Below are 17,841 nucleotides of genomic sequence, written 5' to 3'. Positions count from 1 at the left end.
ACCACCCCTTTGTGGAGGTGGGTGATCCACAGGTATTAAACATTGCACAAATTTTCAAACTTTTTCAGTTTATCAGTTTTGCTGGTGTTTTTTCTTCTCTAAAAATTACTATTTTTCATATGGTGTGGCTCTCTGAAAAGGGGAGAGGAAGGGATGATAACTGGTGATAACTATGATGATGTAAGAAAAAGAAAGTATCAATAAAAATTATTTTTTGAAAAAAGAATATCAAGGGGCAGGTAGGTGGCACAGTGGATAGAGCACCGGCCCTGAAGTCAGGAGTATCTGAGGTCACATCTGGCCTCAGACCAAACACTTGACACTTACTAGCTGTGTGACCCTGGGCAAGTCACTTAACCCCAACTGCCTAAAAAAAAAAAAAAAGATTTCAATCGAGGCAGAAATGGAAGCATATTGTAATTGGAATTTATTGGAGATCAGCTGGACAAAAAAGTATCCCTGTACAGATCAAGTGTCTGACACATAGCCCACTATATATACATATATAATATATATACATATATTATATATAATATATACATATATTATATATATATACATATATGCAACTTTTATTTTTTAAAAAAAGCTATATTGGGGAAAAGAGGAGGGTCACAGAAAAGACGGGACCACTAGCCTGGAGTAGATAAGACATTGATACTGATGACAGAAAGAAAGCCGAGGTAACCCTCCTTAATTTCACTTCTGTTTTATATGTCAAAGAGAATGATCTTTGGACTAGAAAGGAGAACAAATATAGAACAAACATAATTTGGAGTTGATATCCAAGTTAAGTAGAGATATCATAATCTAGTTACTCCTAGTGAGGTCCAGTCACTAGGCACAGATGAACTGTATGCTGGGATACTGAAACCTGGCAGATATGACTGAGTAGCCACTCTCAATGAGCTTAGAAAGAGCATTTGTTGTTCAGTCGATTTCAGTCATGTCAACTCTTCTTGACCCCATTTGGGGTTTTCTTGGCAAAGATACAGGAGTGGTTTGCCATTTCCTTCTCTGGTTCATTTTACAGATGAGGAAACTGAGGCAAACAGAGTTAAATGATTGCTTTACGGTCACACAGGTAGTAAGTGTCTGAGGCCAGATTTGAACTTAGGAAGAGGAGTCTTCCCATCTCCAGGCATGGTGCTCTATCCACTGCAGTGCCACCCAGCATTGTCTCACCTGGCACACATAAAGGCTTAATAAATTCTTCTTGACTGACTACACCTAAAGAGTAGCCATTCTTGAATGGTTCAATGGCATCTCGGGAGTAGGTCTCCAGTAGACTTGGTCTTGTGCTGTATAACATTTTTATAAATGCCTTGCATAAAGGTGGTTTGCTTGTTAAATTTGCCGATGAGTCAGTCAATCAACAAACATTTGGTAAGTGCCCGCTTTGTGCCAGGCACCGTGCTAAGCTCTGGGGAAACAAATACAAAAAGAAAGCCCGTCCCTGTCCTCAAGAAGCTTATGATCTAATCGGGAAGACAACACGTAATGATGACACAAAGCAGAGAGGAATAGATAGGACATATTCCATGAGAGTCATGACAAGCTAGAGCATAAGGCAAAATTAAGTAAGTTGAAACTCAGGGGAAAATACATATTTTTAAAGCTTCAGTGCAATAAAATCACTTTCACAAGTAATGGAAAAGGCATGACCAGGCAGCAGTTGCTCATCAGAGAAAGATCTGGGGAGTGGAGAGAGTTTAGTCGACTACAAGGACAATAGAAGTCAGAAGTATGATATGGCACCCCAAATTCATGGGTTCTTAGGCTCATTAAGAGAGACATAATTTCTAGGAAAAAAGGAGGTGATAGTTACTGTATCCTCTGCCCTGGTTATGCCCCACCTGGAGTATTGAATTCGATTCTGGGGGCCCTAGTTTAGAAATAACATTGATAAGCTGGAGAGGTCTGGAGGGCCATCAAGATGAAATTGTTTATGCCATATGAAGACTGGTTCATGCCATACTACTTCATGCCTTGTGAAGATTGGTTGAACAAACTGGGCCTGTTGAAGATAGCCATGGGATCCAGGATCAGGGAACGGACCATCTCACTGTTCTGTGTCTTGGTCAGACCCTGGCTCAAGCACCATATTCAGAAAGGACACTGAAGAGCTGATGAGCTTACCAGGAGGGTGACCAGGACCTTGGGATGGAACCCTATGAGGATCTGCTGAAGGAAGAGACAACTGGGGTGGCATGGGAAGAGTGGAAAAGAGAGTCGCCTTTGGGGGTTTGAAGGGTTATCGGGTTGGAGAGGGGAACAGTATTAGCCTTTTTCTGTTGAACCAGTCTAGGAGCAATGGGTGAATGAAGACGAGGATCTGGGCTGGATATTAGGAAAGACTCCCTGTTAATGAGAGTTAGCCCAGAGCAGAATGGGCTGCCTTGGAAGGCTGAGAGTGACCTCTCAGTGGAGGTCCCCAAGCAGAGGCTGGGTGGCCCCTCGTCGGAATGTTGCAGGGGGGATTCTTGGTCAGCGGTGGCTTGGACTGAATGCTGGCTATCCCTGAGAGCATGTATCGCGTGTTGATCTGTGCAGACCACCAGAGGGCGCACACTCCCACTTTCTGGGGTCTTCAGATTTACGGCAAGCCTTCCCGCAACCTCATATCTTTCTAGGTCGGACCTCAGCCCTCATCTTCTCAGCTGCCTGCATGTGCAGCCCATGAAGGGAGTAAAGGCAACGGAACCGGGCTGCTTAGGGAGAGGCCTGGGAACCACCAGGCATCACATTTGGCCCCAGCTTGGCCGCTGACCCAAGGGGGGACATTGCCAAGTCTCTTCCCTAAGCTTCAGTTTCCTCAACTGGTCAAGGAGGCCAAGAGATCACTACGGGCCTCCCAGCTCTGACATTCTCTGTTCTCAGGTCCTAATACATGGGAGTGACTGGAACATCTGTGGGTGTTTCTATGTATATGTTTTTGTGTGAGGAGTCCTCATCCTGGAAGGGGCCGGGAAGCCAGATACTGTAGAACGCTAGGTTTTGTGTTGTTCCCTTCCCCACCTCCCCCCACCTGCCCCCACCCCTGCCTGGATCCTGCCATCAACACCAAATGTGGATGAATGTGTCTGGAGGGGGCAGTGAGGTGTGTCCTTCTCCTGTCCCCTTGGGGGGACATGACAGCAAATGCCAACCGGGTTTTCTCCAAAAGGGGTTGGAGGTTGTAATGACTTTTTAGGAATCTGGAGTTGAGAGATTCAGGAATCTTTCTTCACTCGGGTTTTGAGCCCAGCTCAATCTCTGAGCTGCCAGGAGACCCAGCCATCTCCCTCCTCCCAGCTCCTCAGCTTCGTATTCAGAGTCTTCTACACCCCAGCTCCAACCTGTCTCTTCACCCTTCATTCTCTCTTCTTCTACCCTTAGCCAAACTGGCCTCACCACCCTCTGCCCTCTCTTCTACCCTTGAGGAAGGATTGAATGCACACTGTATGTGGGGTTAACCCCTGGAATCCTTGCTTATTGACTATGTGACTTTGGACAAGTCCCCAAACCTCCCCCACCTTTCTTTTTCTCCTCTCTCCCCTTCTTTTATTTGGAGGCAGTCGTGGTTAAGTGATTTGCCCAGGGTCACACGTCTAGTCAGGGTCTGAGGTCGAATTTGAACTCAGGGCCAGTGCTCTATCCACTGAGCCATCTAGCTGCTCGTCCCTGAGCCATTCTTGGCCTCACTTTCCTCATCTGTAAAATGAAAGAGGAATAAAGTTACCTTTGGATCTCCCCTCTTTCTACTCTTTTTTCTCTTCCTTTCTTCTTTCTCTCTCCTTGTTCCCACATGCCTCCAAGTTTCTTTCCAGGTCTAAATTTATGATACGATGATTTTACAACATTTAAAGTATTGTGTTCACTTTTTCAAAGGGTGATGATAGCGGATAGGTGGTGCAGTGGATAGAATGCTGGGCCTAGAGTCAGGAAGACTCATCTTCATGAATTAAAATCTAACCTCAGATGCTTACCAGCTGTGTGACCCTGGACAAGTCACTTAACTCTGTTTGCCTTACCTGTAAAATGAGCTGGACAAGGAAATAGCAAACCACTCCAGTATCTTTGCCAAGAAAACCCTAAATGGGGTCACGAAGAGTCAGACACGACTGAAATGATTCAACAACAACAAAATGACAGCCTGGAGATGGTCCAGGGAAGGGCATCTAGGATGGGGAAGGGCCTTGGGCCCGTACTATTGAAGATCAATGAGAGAATTAGTTCAGATCTGGAGAACAGAGACTCTGGGGAACAGGGGAGCTGTCTTCAGGTATCTGAATGGTAGTGGCCTCTGAAGACACAGCTAGGAGCAGCAGGTAGAACTTTAAGAGACAGAATTCAACTCTATGAAAAGAAAATTTCTTTTTTGGAGGTAATCGGAGTCAAATGACTTGACCAGGATCACACAGCTAGAAAGTGTCTGAGGCTAGATTTGAACTCAGGTCCTCCTGACTTCAGGACCAGTGGCTCTATCCACTGTCCCATCTAGCTGCCTTAAAAAGATAACTTTTTAATCATAAGAGCTATCCCAAAGTGGAATGGGCTGCCTTGGGAAATAAAGAGCTGCCCCTCATTAGATGTCTGCAAGTAAAATTTACCTGGTCCCATCAAGAGAAGAAAATGCTATGGAGGGAATTCTTGTTTGGGTATGGGGTGGATTAGATGGCCCTCAGAGTCTGGGTTTCTATGATTCTGCTTCGCTGAACCCTGGCCACCCTTCAGTACTCCACTCGGAGGGTATTGGGCCAGAAAGGGGCCTGACTACCACCTTCAGCATCTTTCCCTGGTTCCTCCTCCTCAGCACTGTTCTCTGGAACTAGAGGAGACGCCCAAGGCGCCCCCTTGGCTCCGTGACTGAGGACACGCGCTTCTCTTGCCCTCCCTTCTTTTCTTCTAGGTAGCACAATGGCTTTGGGGTCAGGAAGACCCAAGTTCAAATCCGGCCTTAGACACTTACTAGCTGTCTGATCCTTGGCAAGTCATTTCATCTCTCTCTGCCTCAGTTTCCTCATATGGAAATGGGGAAAATAACAGCACCTATCTCCCAGGGTAGTTGCGAATAAAGAAATAAAATAATAATTGTAAAACACTTTGCACATCTTAGAATGTTCTCTAAATGCTCGCTATTATTATTACCCTTTTCGGCCTCAGCCTTTGGGACGATGGAAAGACCAAGCTCCCTTAATTCCAGGGCCTTCCCTCTGTTAATCATTTCCTATTTCTCCTGTATAGGGCTTGCTTCGTTTGCGTGTTGTCTCCTCCATCAGCTTGTAAGCTCCTTGATGGTGGGAACTGGCTTTTGCCTCTTTTTATTTTTAATTTTATTGATAAAATATATTTTATTTTATATTATTTATTCATTTATTGCAAGGCAATCGGGGTTAAGTGACTTGCCCAAGGTCACACAGCTAGTAAGTGTCAAGTGTCTAAAGCCGGATTTGAGCTCAGGTCCTCCTGATTCCAGGGCTCTATGCACTGTGCCAACTAGCTGCTCCTTTTACCTCTATTTGTATGCCAAGCACTTAGCACAGTGCCTGGCACATAGTAGGTGCTTAATTCAATTCAATTAAAAACATTTTAAGCACTTAATAAACGTTTCTTCCTTGTTACATCAAAGCCTCTCAAATCAGAGGACCTAGCTTTCCACTCCCGTTTAGCTTTGAGGAAATCACTTCTCTCTAGGCCCCGGTTTCTTCCTCTGTAAAAGTGAGGGGTTGAGGGGCAGCTAGGTGGTGCAGTGGATAGAGCACCGGCCCTGAAGTCAGGAGGACCTGAGTTCAAATGCGGCCTCAAACCAAACACTTGACACTAGCTGTGTGACCCTGAGCAAGTCACTTAACCCCAATTGCCTAAAAAAAAAAAAAAAAGCGAGGGGTTGATCAGATGCCCTCTCAGGTCCTTGTCAACTCTGATCGGGCTCTCCCTCCTTCTCCCTTGCCCCTCTTCCTCACCCCCTTCATACTCTCTCCTCCCTCTCCCTTCTCAACCCCAGCTGCCTGCCTGGGATCCATGCCAAAGCCAGCCAGCTCTGGAGCTCACTTAAGAACCTCTCCCCCATCCCCTCTGCTTTGTTTAGATAACAGGGACATGTTTATGGAAGGGGAGTGGACCTTTGCTGACAAGCTTTTAGTGGGAAATCCGTCTTCTTCCAGAGAGTGATTGCTGCTTTTGGCCCCTACCCCATCTCTCCTCTCCTTCTTAAGAGGACAATTTCACGTGATGGAAAGAGGCCCCAGACCTGAAGCTAATTCTGTTGCATTGATGATCTGGGGCCAACTAGTACCTCCAGCGTTGGAGCCTGACCTCTGCTTATCTGGAAGATCTGGGTTCAAATCCTGAGTCTGTCACTTGTAACCTTGTCCCTTGTGACCAAGTCACTTCATGGATTCTTTGGGGCCTCAGTTTCCCCATCTGTAAATTGAGTGGGAGGTGGACAGCATGGCCTCTGAGTTTCCCTACAGCTTTAGACCTAGGAGTCTATGATCCTATGTAGTGGAAAGACCACTCAGCTGGGAATTCTCCTCCCAAGGGTCACCTACCAACTCTCTATCGAGCAAGTGAATCCCCCTCTCTGGGACTTCTTTTTCCCATCTATAAAAAATGAGTAGGGTGATCTTAGATGAGCTCTGAAGACTCTTTCAGTTTTAAAAACCCTGTGGTCCAAATGATTACAGTTATAAGGGACCTCAGAGGACATGTAATCCATTTTACATATAGGAAAACTGAGGCCCAGAGAATTACACATTGGAGCCAACCTTGGAGTCAGGAAGACCTAGGTTCAAGTTCTGCTCTACCTCATACTGGCTGTGTGACCCTGGGAGAGTTAAGTGCCCCAAGAAACCCTCGAAGACCTAGTTATAGAATTTCCATCTGCAACATAGAGGGAATTCGCTAGAGGAATAGAGGAAACCACGGGACAGTTTAAAAACAGAGGATATTCTATATTTCTGTATCTGTTTGCTTATTGTGTCCCCCTCCCCCAACCCCATGGAAGGGCAAGGATTCATTTGTGTCTTTGTACCCCCAGCTCCTGGCTCGAGGTCTGGCAAATAGCATTTAATACGTGATTGTTGAGATGTTAGAATGGAGGCTTCTTGAGGGGGGGAACTGTTTCACATTTGTATCCCTAGTCTTGGCAAGGAGAGGTGCTCAAGAAATAAATGCTTATTGAATTGACTTGAATTCACCCATTTTACAGATTAGGAAGAAGCCTGAAGCCCCAAGAAGGGAAGGGATTTACCAGGTGCCATGAAGCTGAGCTGTGATAGAACCAGGGCAGATCTTGCGGCTTAAGGCCTGAGTCAGACTCTCTAAGCCATTCTGCCCCTGGAAGGCATAAGCCTCAGAGGAGCCTCTGCCTTCCCCTTCCACAAAAGTCTGGTGTTTCTTCTGAAACGTCCAGTTTCAGAGCCAAGTCCCTGAGGTGAGATGTCCAGACAAATGCTGGGGAAGCAGCTTCCTTACAGACTCTGGGGCCCTCAGGAAGACCCCCGCCAGCTGAGAGGGCAGTGAAATTCTAAGAGTCCGTCACATGAGCACACCCCTTCTGCACGGTTCAGCCACCCTCTGGAGAAGAAACAGAGCCCAAAGATGGTCTGGAATGGCAGGAAGAGCAGAAAGGTCTGGGTTCTGGTCCTGGCACCATCCTTCTCTGGCCCACAATTTCCTCTTTTAGGATTCTTTCTGCTTTCTTAACTGCATTAAAATGTCTCAATAATCCTCTTTTTTTACTTCTTTTTCTTTCTCTCTTTCCTTCTTTCTTTCTCTCCCCCTTCTCTCTGTCTCTCTCCTTCTCTCTCTCTCTCCTCTTTCTTTTTTCCTTTCCTTCCTTTCTTCCTTCCTTTCTCTTTCTTTTCTCCTCCTCCTCCTCCTCCTCCTCCTTCTTCTTCTTCTTCTTCTTCTTCTTCTTCTTCTTCTTCTTCTTCTCCTCCTCCTCCTCCTCCTTCTCCTCCTTCATCTTCATCATCTCCTTCTCCTTCTTCTTTTTCTTCTCCTCCTTCTTCTACTTCTTCTTCTTCTTCTTCTTCTTCTTCTTCTTTTCTCTCTCTCTCTCTCTCTCTCTCTCCCTCTCTCTCTCTCCCTCCCCAAGTACTGCCTTGGCTGCATCCTATAAGTTTTTGCAAGATGCCTCATTGTTTTCATTCTCTTTGATGAAATTATTTATTATTTCTAGGATTTATTTTTTGACCCATCCATTCTTTAGGATTAGGTTATTTAGTTTCCAATTAATTGTCAGATAGGTAACTCAGTGGATGAAGAACTGGGCCTGGAGTCAGGAATATCTGTGTTCAAATCCAGCCTCAGACATTTACTAGCCATGTGACCCTGAACAAGTCACTTAACTTCTATTTGCCTCAGTTTCCTTAATTGTAAAATGGGGATAATAAGAGCACTATATTGCAAGGTTGTTGTAAGGGTGAAATGAGCTAATTTACATTCTTGGGCTTATGCTTGGGGCTAAAGGTTGGAACTGAGTCTCCCCTCTGCTCTTGGGCTCAGAGAGACACAGTTAACTTCTTGGAACTTGTTCCTTGCTCTGTACACAGCCTGGGGCCCTGCTCTCTTGCACCTGCAACTACTTCTCTCTATCCTGGAACTGTGACCAGGAACTGGGAAACAGGGTCAGAACTGCCAGCTGGTATCTGGGCTTCCCTGGGCTCCCCTGGGATCTCCTTCTGCCCCAGTGCTTTCTACCCTGCTCTTGACTCTGAGCCCTCTTACCATCCTTAGTTTCCAGAATGCTTCTCTGCTGCAGCTACTTCTGCTGCATTATTGGCCATTTCCTTGCCTTGTGCCAACAGACCTCTCTGTCTGTCTTCCTAAGCTTCTCTGGGCTGGACAAATGACTCAAGGTGACTTTTTCTTGACTTTTCTGATAAAAATTCAGTCTGATGCATTTTCTAGATTGTTATGGATGAGTTGTGCCGGGTGAGCTAGGCAAAAATGATGACTCTCACTCCACCATCTTGATTCTGCCCCTCATGTAGAAAGAATAAAAAGATTTGGTGAGACATTAAGTGTAGGGATAAGATCTCTCTCCCTCATCTCCTTCATGTCAAACTATCATGTTCTGTTGCTTTTTCCTCCACAATTTTAGGATCTAAAATCTAAGTTTTGGTCCAATCTTTACAGTATATTTGGATTTGCCCTGGTTCCAGTTAAACATGTGAAGGCTTGATGAACCTACTTCTAGACGTTGGCATATGAAGACCCAGGGCTATGAAGAGATGAAGAATCTTCTAGGTTTGCCAAGGAACAGGAAAGATTGATGACTCCTGAGTTGCTGAGTCATTGCTGAGGGTATATATGAAAAAGTGACCCTCTCCCCTCCATCAGCCTTTTGGCTTCTTTTCCTTCCTGGCAATGAGTGAGTGAGGCAGAGTGGTTGTCAGTTTCCACGGGGGGAGGGAGAGGGAAGGAAGAGTGATTGTCTTATCTCCTACCTGGCTAACAAGTGTCTGTAGGCACACGTTGCCTCTGTTTCTTTTTTTTTTAAATTTATTCTTTCCTGCTCTTAGGTGAATGAATATTATGAGAGGAGGCTGCCTAGGCAACTGGTGGATCCATCAGATGTATCAAAGCTTCCACTGGCAAATGGATTCGGTGGCAGAGTCCATCAGAGTGGCTGTGGTCAGTGACAAAAAGCATCTCTAATGCCCTGAGGATGGCATTAGCTTCCAGGATTGTGATCCTTATTATGGAGAGAAATGCTGACTATGAACTCTAGAAAAGCACCAGTCCTCAGAGTCCAGAAGAGACCTACATTTGTTTCATCAAAAACACAATTAACACTTAATAAATGTTTGTTGAGTTGACCTAAGGGAAGTCTTCCACAAAAGAGAGAAAAGAACTTTTGGAAGCAGGAGGTGCTCCTTAGTTCAATGAGTTTTCTACATTTATACTTGTCTATCTTGTACTTTGCAATTGTGTCCAGTCTCTGCAGACACATTATATGTGCAAAGGGTGAGTACTGCAAACCCCAGCCCCCCCAGTTTGGGGGAATTGTTTTCTAACTATTGTTACTTCTATGCGTTATCATTATACCCCTTTTCTAAAAGCTAATAGAATTCTGCTGGCTGATTGACTGTGGGGAGCATCCTGAATGGGGGCTCAAGAATGATAATATTAGAAATCCTCAGTCCTTCAGGGTTACTCCTAGAATAAGCCCTGAGGGGTACTACAATCCATCCTCTTCTCTCCATTTACATAGCCATTTCCCTAGTTCAGGCTCTTTTGGACCCTTGCAATAGCCTTTTAACTAATCTCTAGCTTAGAGATCAGTGTGGTACAGTAGAAAGTGCCCCAGATTTAGATACCAAATATTAGAGTTAAAATCCTGACTCTGCTTTATGATCTTATAAGCCTATAACTCCTCTGAGCCTCAGTTTCCTCCTCTGTAATATGACAACATTGAACTCAATGATCTTTAAGTATCTTTCCAGCTCCCTCTTCAATTCATTTTTCATGCCAGAATGAGCATGTGATTCAAGACATTGATGGATCTAAGGTCTTGTGTATGTGGCCACCACCTCCAATGTATTGAATGATGCTGGTAGCACCCTCTCCACACCTTTTTATCTTGAGTGATTCTTGTCTTTGTTCTTCCATAGGACCTCCACAGAACAGCCACCTTCTACTGAAAACCTTCACACTGATAGTTTCCCTCTGTTGATTATCTCCAATTTATCCTGTCTGTATCTTGTATGTGTATGATGTATCTCCCTTATTAGACTGTAAGCTCCTTGAGAGCAAGGAGTGTCTTTTTCCTTTCTTTGTATTCCCAACACTTAACACAGTGCCTGGCACATAGTAGGTACTTAATAAATGCTTGTTGACCAATCTTGTTGACTGGTGGTTCCATTATCATTGATGATGAAAATAGATCATTGTGGAAATGACAACAAATATGTTCTATTTTCTGGCTATTTGTAGACTGCCATTCAGCTCCATCTATGAATGCTCAGGAGATGATATGGTTTGTCTGGGTCCCATCTCATGCCAAACTTTTTTTTTTTTAGATTTATTTTTGTTTCTACTGCTTTTCACCATTTTATGTGGCCACCCTCCTCTGTGGTGTTTTTAAAAATAGATTTTTTTATTGACATCTTTTGTTTTCACATTGCTTTCATTTTCCCCATACCCCCCTCCCACTAGAGTCATCCTTTATAACAAAGAATTTTATTTTAAAAAAAGGAGGAAAAAATCAGCAAAACCAACCAACACATGGGGAAAAGTCTGACATCATTGCAATATTCCACATCCATGGACCCTCACCTCCCCCAAAGGAGTTGGGGGGGGAGGTGTTTTATCTTTTTTGGGGGGACACATTGTTCTTTGTAATTTTGCGACATTTATTTTCAATTATTTCACGATGGTTATTTTTTCCATTTACATTGTTTTTTGTATATTGTTTTCCTGGTTCTGCTTACTTTACTTTGCATCAGTTCACGTAAGTCTCTCCAGGCTTCTCTGTATTCATCCTCTTTGTTATTTCTTATAGCATAGTAACATTCCATCCCATTCATATACCAGAAGTGGTTTAGCCATTCCCCAAATGATGGGCATCTACTTTCCAGCACTTTACTCCAACTTCATCTGAAGTACCTTTTCTGCTTACTCATATGGCCCAGAGTGACTGAGGTGTTAATGGTCCCAGGGAGTAGTGCCATTATCATCGACGATGAAAATAGATTGTAATGGAAATGCCAATGAATTTGCTCTATTTTCTGCCTATTCATAGTCTGCCAGCCAGTTCCATCTATGAATGCCTTTGAGATGATGTGTCCAGCTGGGTCTCATGCCAAGTCTTTTATTTAGACTTGTTTTTGCTTTCACTCCTTCATAGTGTTTAACAAATGAGTGTGCATTCTAAACTGACTTTGTCCTCAGCTACCATTTCTTTCTGCTTGACAAGGAGATGAAGTGTTTACTGACTCAGGTGGTTTCTGGGCTGTTTATAGCCTACTTGTAGCGATTATTTGATATCTCTGAAGGTATTACAAGAGACCTAGTGATAATCAAGGTCAATGTTTTTTCTTTTTCCATTTCCTGTTTTGGGGACATCAAAAGCTATTTTTAATAGGTCAGGGTGAAGCTGCTACAATTATGTCTTTATTCTTTCTTCTAGCTGATACTGATACTGATCTGGCTGCACGCATGATTAATTCTGATATGGCTTACACATCAGAAGTAAATAAAAGAGTAATCTATGACTTGATGATTTCTGACCATGTCATTCCTCTTGGACTTTCAGTGGTTCCCTAGTACCTACAAGCCCAAACTCCCAAGTCTAGAATTTAAGGCTGTTCTCAATCTGATCCACTTTGTATCTGCTCCCCTGCCTGGTTTCAACACCATGGAACAAAATGTCCCTCCCAGGATAATCTCATCATTTCTAAACTCACCACCATGCTGCTAACTCAACCCTTGATTGACACCACCTCCCTCGGCCTCTTCTCTCCTTTGATTGGAGGGCTTGGAGGGTGTAGGTCCAAAAACCCTTCCCAATGCCTTCCTTCATAGAGGGTAGAAACTGGACTTTTAGCTCATTCTGTTTTGCATTTTCTGCTCTGCTTGGTTTCAATTCCATGGAGCAAGATACTCCCTGATGCCGAATATCACCTGCTGGCCTATCTTTCTGACTTCCCTCCTTTTGTGAGTTATGTCCCCCTTTAGATTGTAAGCTCCTTGAGGGCAGGGACTTTTATTAATTGTAATCCCCAGTGCTTAGTACAGTGCCTGGAACATAATAGATGCTTAGTAAAGGTTTATTGGGTTGGTTAGGCATCATTAATTGGCTCTACAAAAATGCAACATTAGGTAAAACAACATTCTATAGAATAGTTCCATAGAACCAATGCTTATGCCCATGTTGTAAGCAATATGGCATAGCTTGGAATACAATCTCCTCACTGCCTTATTATCTCTGCTGGTTCTGGGGTTGACAGGCTTCTTTCTACGACCATCTCTTCAGTTGTTTCGTATTTTCAGGGTAGTCTACTCCCCTCTCTGCTACCATATCTTGGGGTGCAAGGATTAGTAAGGCTCTCTCTGACAAGCGCCAACTGATGCTCTTTTGGGGCGTAGACAAAGGCTATGGCTGAGCTGTGCTAGGAGTTGATTGGTAAACGATTGGACGAAGCTACAAATCAGGGCTTGACTTATTGTTCTGTTGATTGTGATTCTAGACATAAGAAAGTGATGGAGGAAATGATTAAGACCAAGATTAAGCTTGAAAGGATGCCTTTTTTGGGGGAGGGGGGAGAGAGAGCAAACCAGTTGTTAAACATTCACTACCACATCCCTGCTATGAGTCATTAGTCAGCCAGGCACGCAGCAAAAGCTAACAACTCCCAACCTATGACCACATGTTCTTTTGATTGCCTTTCCTCTGGTGCCAGCTCAAGGTCCTTAGTCCCAGACCAAGAAGTTAGAAAATTCCTTTTAATTTCTACTGAGTGGATGGTGTGGCTATCTCTGAATGTCTAAATCCTGATGTCTCCCAGGGTCCTAATTACTGGTCTTTTGGGCTCCCTCTTGGCTAGTACAAACCTTAGTGGACTCATTGCTTTGGTGCCAAAAGGAAGGAAAGGTTTCTCATCCACGTGTGGGCACTATGGCCATGTGTGGGAGCCTCCTTGGGCCCTAGCCTGGTCCTGCCCAGCCCTGGCCCAGAGTGTGGGGAACCCGGCTAAGCCAGGCTGAGCCACCTCTTTCTCAGCTTAAGATCAGCCATTGGGATTCCTTGGCTGATGGTTGCCATGGACAATTCGAACCAGATGTTTCCAGCTGTCTGGCCTCACCCTCCCACCCCAGCCTGGGCTGTGCCAGAAGCTCTTCCCAAGTGGACACAAGGCTCCATGTGGCTGGGATTCTTGATCAAGATAAATCTGCTCTTTTTATGACCTGGGTGTAAGCAAGAGCTTGTGGAAATACAGAGGATGGTTGGGGGTGGGGAGCAGAGCCGGACTTCCCTCCCAACCTTCAGCACACATATACTTCAAAGGGCTGGAGAACGGCTGCCTCCCAGCCGTCTGGCCACTAACCTGCCTCGTGGTCTCCCCCTGTGTGGTTTAGGGTCAGATAAAAGGGACCATCCTAGCTATTCCCAGCTCATTCCTTCCCCTCTGGTTTCTTCTCTGGGGCCCATCTGGGAGCTGGGTTCTAGGGTGGAGGGCTGGGAGCCTGCAAATTGACCTTGGACTCAGCTGGGACAGAATATCATCGGTGAGGAATCCCAGCAGGGGCTGCAGGCCAGTGAGCAGGGACTGAGAGTCAGTGAGCCCATGCTGTGAGGAGCTGGGGGAATTCAGGACCTGGCTTAGCTTGGTCTCGATTAAACCTATGATTGCACTCAAAGATGAAAGTGATCCAACAGATCTCATTCGACTATCTTATTTTACAGAAGAAACATTAGGTCAACAGAAAGGAATGGACTTCCCCAGCGACTGTAGATGGAGAGCCAGAAGGGGCCTTTCAGGGGAATCTCATCCAAACCCCTCATTCTACAGATGAGGAAACTGAGGCTCTGAGAGTGAGAGTGACTGGACACAGTTAGGAAGCGTCTGAGGCCAGATATGAACTCAGGCCTTCCTGACTCCAGACCCAATTAGGCACCAATTAGGCAGCAATATAAGACAGCATAGATTCAGACATGAAGACTAGACAGTGAATACTGTGGGAATGAGCTCCGAGGAGAGAGAGGTCACCCTGGGCTGGCATATACCAGAGGAGTTGGGAATTGAGCTGGATGGTGAAAGGTGGGGAGGACTTGACTTCGCAGAGTGGACAGCGTTTCAGGTGAGAGGCCCTGCATGAACAAGAGTGCAGAGGTGGGAAAGAACTTGGTGGGTTTAAGGCAAGAGGAAGCTGGCCTGGCTGCAGTTCAAAGCAGGAGAAAGAGGGAAGGTGCTAAGGCCAGGCCAAGTTGTGGAGGGATTTAAATCTCAGGGGATGAAGTCAGAAGACCTGGGTTCAAATCGTTCTTCTACTTACTACCTGTGATCTTGAGGCAAGTCAGTTAACATTTCTATGCCTCAGTTTCTTCCTCTGCAAAAGGAGACTAGATGTCCTTCTGATCCAGAGCAGGGGTTAGCATTTGAACCCAGGATGGCACCAGAGTCTGACAGCTTTTCTCCGTTGTTGGCCTGCCTGTGTCCCCCTCCTTCAGCCTGCTTCAGAAGCACCCAGAGCCAGGGCTGAGCTCCCCTCACTTCTGCTTAGGATAAACAGCCAGATATTTGATTTACAAGAGTTGCAGTCAGGAAGCAGGCGTGAGGACCAGCACAGACCAAAGAAAAAGCTTCTGAGGTCTTGTCCAGCACGCAAATACTGCCTCTCAACTCCCCTCTCAAGGACAGTTGGCTCTGGGATGGACCCAGACCTTGACCACATTTAAATAATAAAGTTTAAGAGCTAGAAGCTAGGGGACAGTGAAAGTAATCAGGCCTCCACCAGATGTTCCCTGGTTCCTACTCTCTGAGATTTTCTAGTCTAAATCAAGAGTTATCAACCTGGGGACCCTTATTTCAGAATAATTGGGTCTTTTTTTTATAATCCTAATGATAACCATAAGCATTTATGTAATGCCTACTGTGTGCTACTTACTGCGTTAAGCATTTTGCAAGTATGATTCCATTTACAAGTATGAACCCTGGGAGGTAGATGCTATTATTAGCCCCATTTTATAGTTGAAGAAACTGAGGCAGACAGAGATCAAGTGATTTGACCAGAGTCACATAGCTAATAAGCGTCTGAGGCTGAATTTGAACTCAGGTCTTCCTGACTCCAGGCCCAAGGCTCTTTCCACTGTACCACCTATTTCATTTTATGCATTTAAGAACATGATTCTGAGAAGGGGTCCATAGACTTGACCAGACTGACTGCCCTCTTAATCGTAAAGGATCCGTGGCATCCAAAAGGTCAAGAGCCCTTGGATTGGAGGAAGAGCTTTCTCTGACTCTAGTTTTTGGAAAGGAAAGAACTTGGTGCCGTAAGAAAAGGATATGGAGGGGCAGCTAGGTGGAGCAGTGGATAGAGCTCCGGCCTCAGAGTCAGGAGGACCTGAGTTCAAATCCGGCCTCGGACACTTGACACTTACTAGCTGTGTGAGGGCAAGTCACTTAACCCTGATTGCCTCGCTGGAAAAAAAGAAAAAGGATATGGAAGGATGTGTGTGAAATAGAGGAGATGGCCTTAAGTAAAAATGGGGTTCAAAAAAGGGGAAGACAACCAGTCAGCAAGCATTTGTTAAGTGCCTACAGTGTGCCAGGCACTGTGCTAAGTGCTGGACAGCTTTGGTGTAAATGGGGGAAAGAAAGAATAAAGCATTGGTGTAAATGGAAGAAGGGAAGAAGGCCTTGGTATAAATGGGGAAGAGAGAGGCTGAGTGATCACAGGATTTTGAACTAGCTGGAACAGGAGAGATCATTTATTCCAGTACCCTAATTTTACAGATGGAGAAACTGAGGCCCAGAGAGGTGAAGAAATGTATCCAAGGTCTATATTGACATAACAAGGCTGAGATTCAAACCTAAGTTCTGGAGACTTCAAATCCAGCATTGTTTCTACAACATCTCAGTTATAATGAGAGACGGGAGGACTTAGTATAAATGAAAGGAGAGGGAGGAAAGGTCTTGATATAAATGGGAAAGGAAAGGGTCTAATGTAAATGGAATAAGGAGGAGAATAAGGAGGCCTTAGGTTACATGGTGAGGATGAGTTAACATATATTTGAGGGCTGAAGTCTTGAGACATATTTGGACCCTCTCCCCAAACTACCTCTTCTTGGTGACCCCATTGCAATACTTACATCTTACTATTTCATAATACTGACCTATAATCACATGCTAATTAGGCCTTCCCTAGTCAGGATTGGCAGATGTAGGCAAAATAGACAGCTGCATATCTCCCTCTCTCATCTCTAGCTTTGATGTATTCAAGTTCCACCATTAGAGATTCATTCTTTTGGCTTAAGCCTTTGTCTTCTCCTAAAACGCAAATTCATCTGGGACAGGGACACATGTTAGGTTTTCTGGAGGCATCTATAACTCAGGCTGGATGAGATGATCATTGAGGAGTATATAATAGTATCCGTCTGGAAATCTAACTTTTCCCGGCTGACTTACACTTACTTCAGAGGTTATGATTTCCTCAGTATGAGTACTCCATTCACCACTGAAGATTGCAACCTTTCCACCTTTATTAGATGGCTCCTTGTTGGGGAGGTAGTAGAGGGACTGATTGATTGGACTAGAGTCAGTCAGTCAAGAAGCATCTGTCTTTCTTTTTCTTATTTGTATTCCCAGTGCTTAGCACAAGACCTGGCACATAGTAGGCACTTTATTGACTATTGACGCTTGGTGGCTGACAGTGAGAGCAAACACAACTGATAGGGGCTTTAGCCAATGACAATAGAGGAAGACACTCTAGGACCCTGAGCAGGGATACAAAGCAGGCTTTATTCTGGGAGGGGGAGGCCAGAACCTATGTGTTATGTCTAGAACATTCCCACAAGTGATCACTTAGTCTTGGATTGAAGACCTCCCCTGGGCTAAGGGTTAGCTTAAATGGTTAGGAAGTTGTTTTACTGACCCCGAGGGCAATGATTCCTCCCATTCTAATCCTTCTCCAATTACTTGGCCTCAGAGGAACTAAAGGATGTTAGTGGCCTTCCAAAGCCAGGCCCTCTGCCCTGGTCCCTAGAGCCAGGAGCTCCGAGAGGAGGCTGTCCTGGTGGCTGCCGAAACGTGGCATTTACTGGTGCCATGTTGCCATGTTTACATTCCTGGCTTGCTTAGAGAGATTTTTCCACTCGGCCCTAATAAAACAAGTTTGCCTCTGCCTTCA

At 45.0% G+C, this 17,841-nt stretch overlaps 1 long non-coding RNA gene across 1 annotated transcript; it reads left to right on the top strand.

Moving 5' to 3' along the window:
• Positions 1-6,989: 6,989 nt before the first annotated feature.
• Positions 6,990-10,718, top strand: LOC114045405. The gene is made up of 3 exons (XR_003569371.1): positions 6,990-7,614; positions 9,127-9,294; positions 9,513-10,718. It is a non-coding gene; the product is annotated as an uncharacterized LOC114045405 (long non-coding RNA).
• The last annotated feature ends 7,123 nt before the right edge of the window (positions 10,719-17,841 follow it).

The sequence above is a fragment of the Vombatus ursinus genome, unplaced genomic scaffold, assembly GCF_900497805.2.
Source record: "Vombatus ursinus unplaced genomic scaffold, bare-nosed wombat genome assembly UNPS02001287.1, whole genome shotgun sequence".
Lineage (NCBI taxonomy): Eukaryota > Metazoa > Chordata > Mammalia > Diprotodontia > Vombatidae > Vombatus > Vombatus ursinus.
Note: the sequence above shows the minus strand (reverse complement) of the source record. Positions and strands in the feature narration are given on the sequence as shown.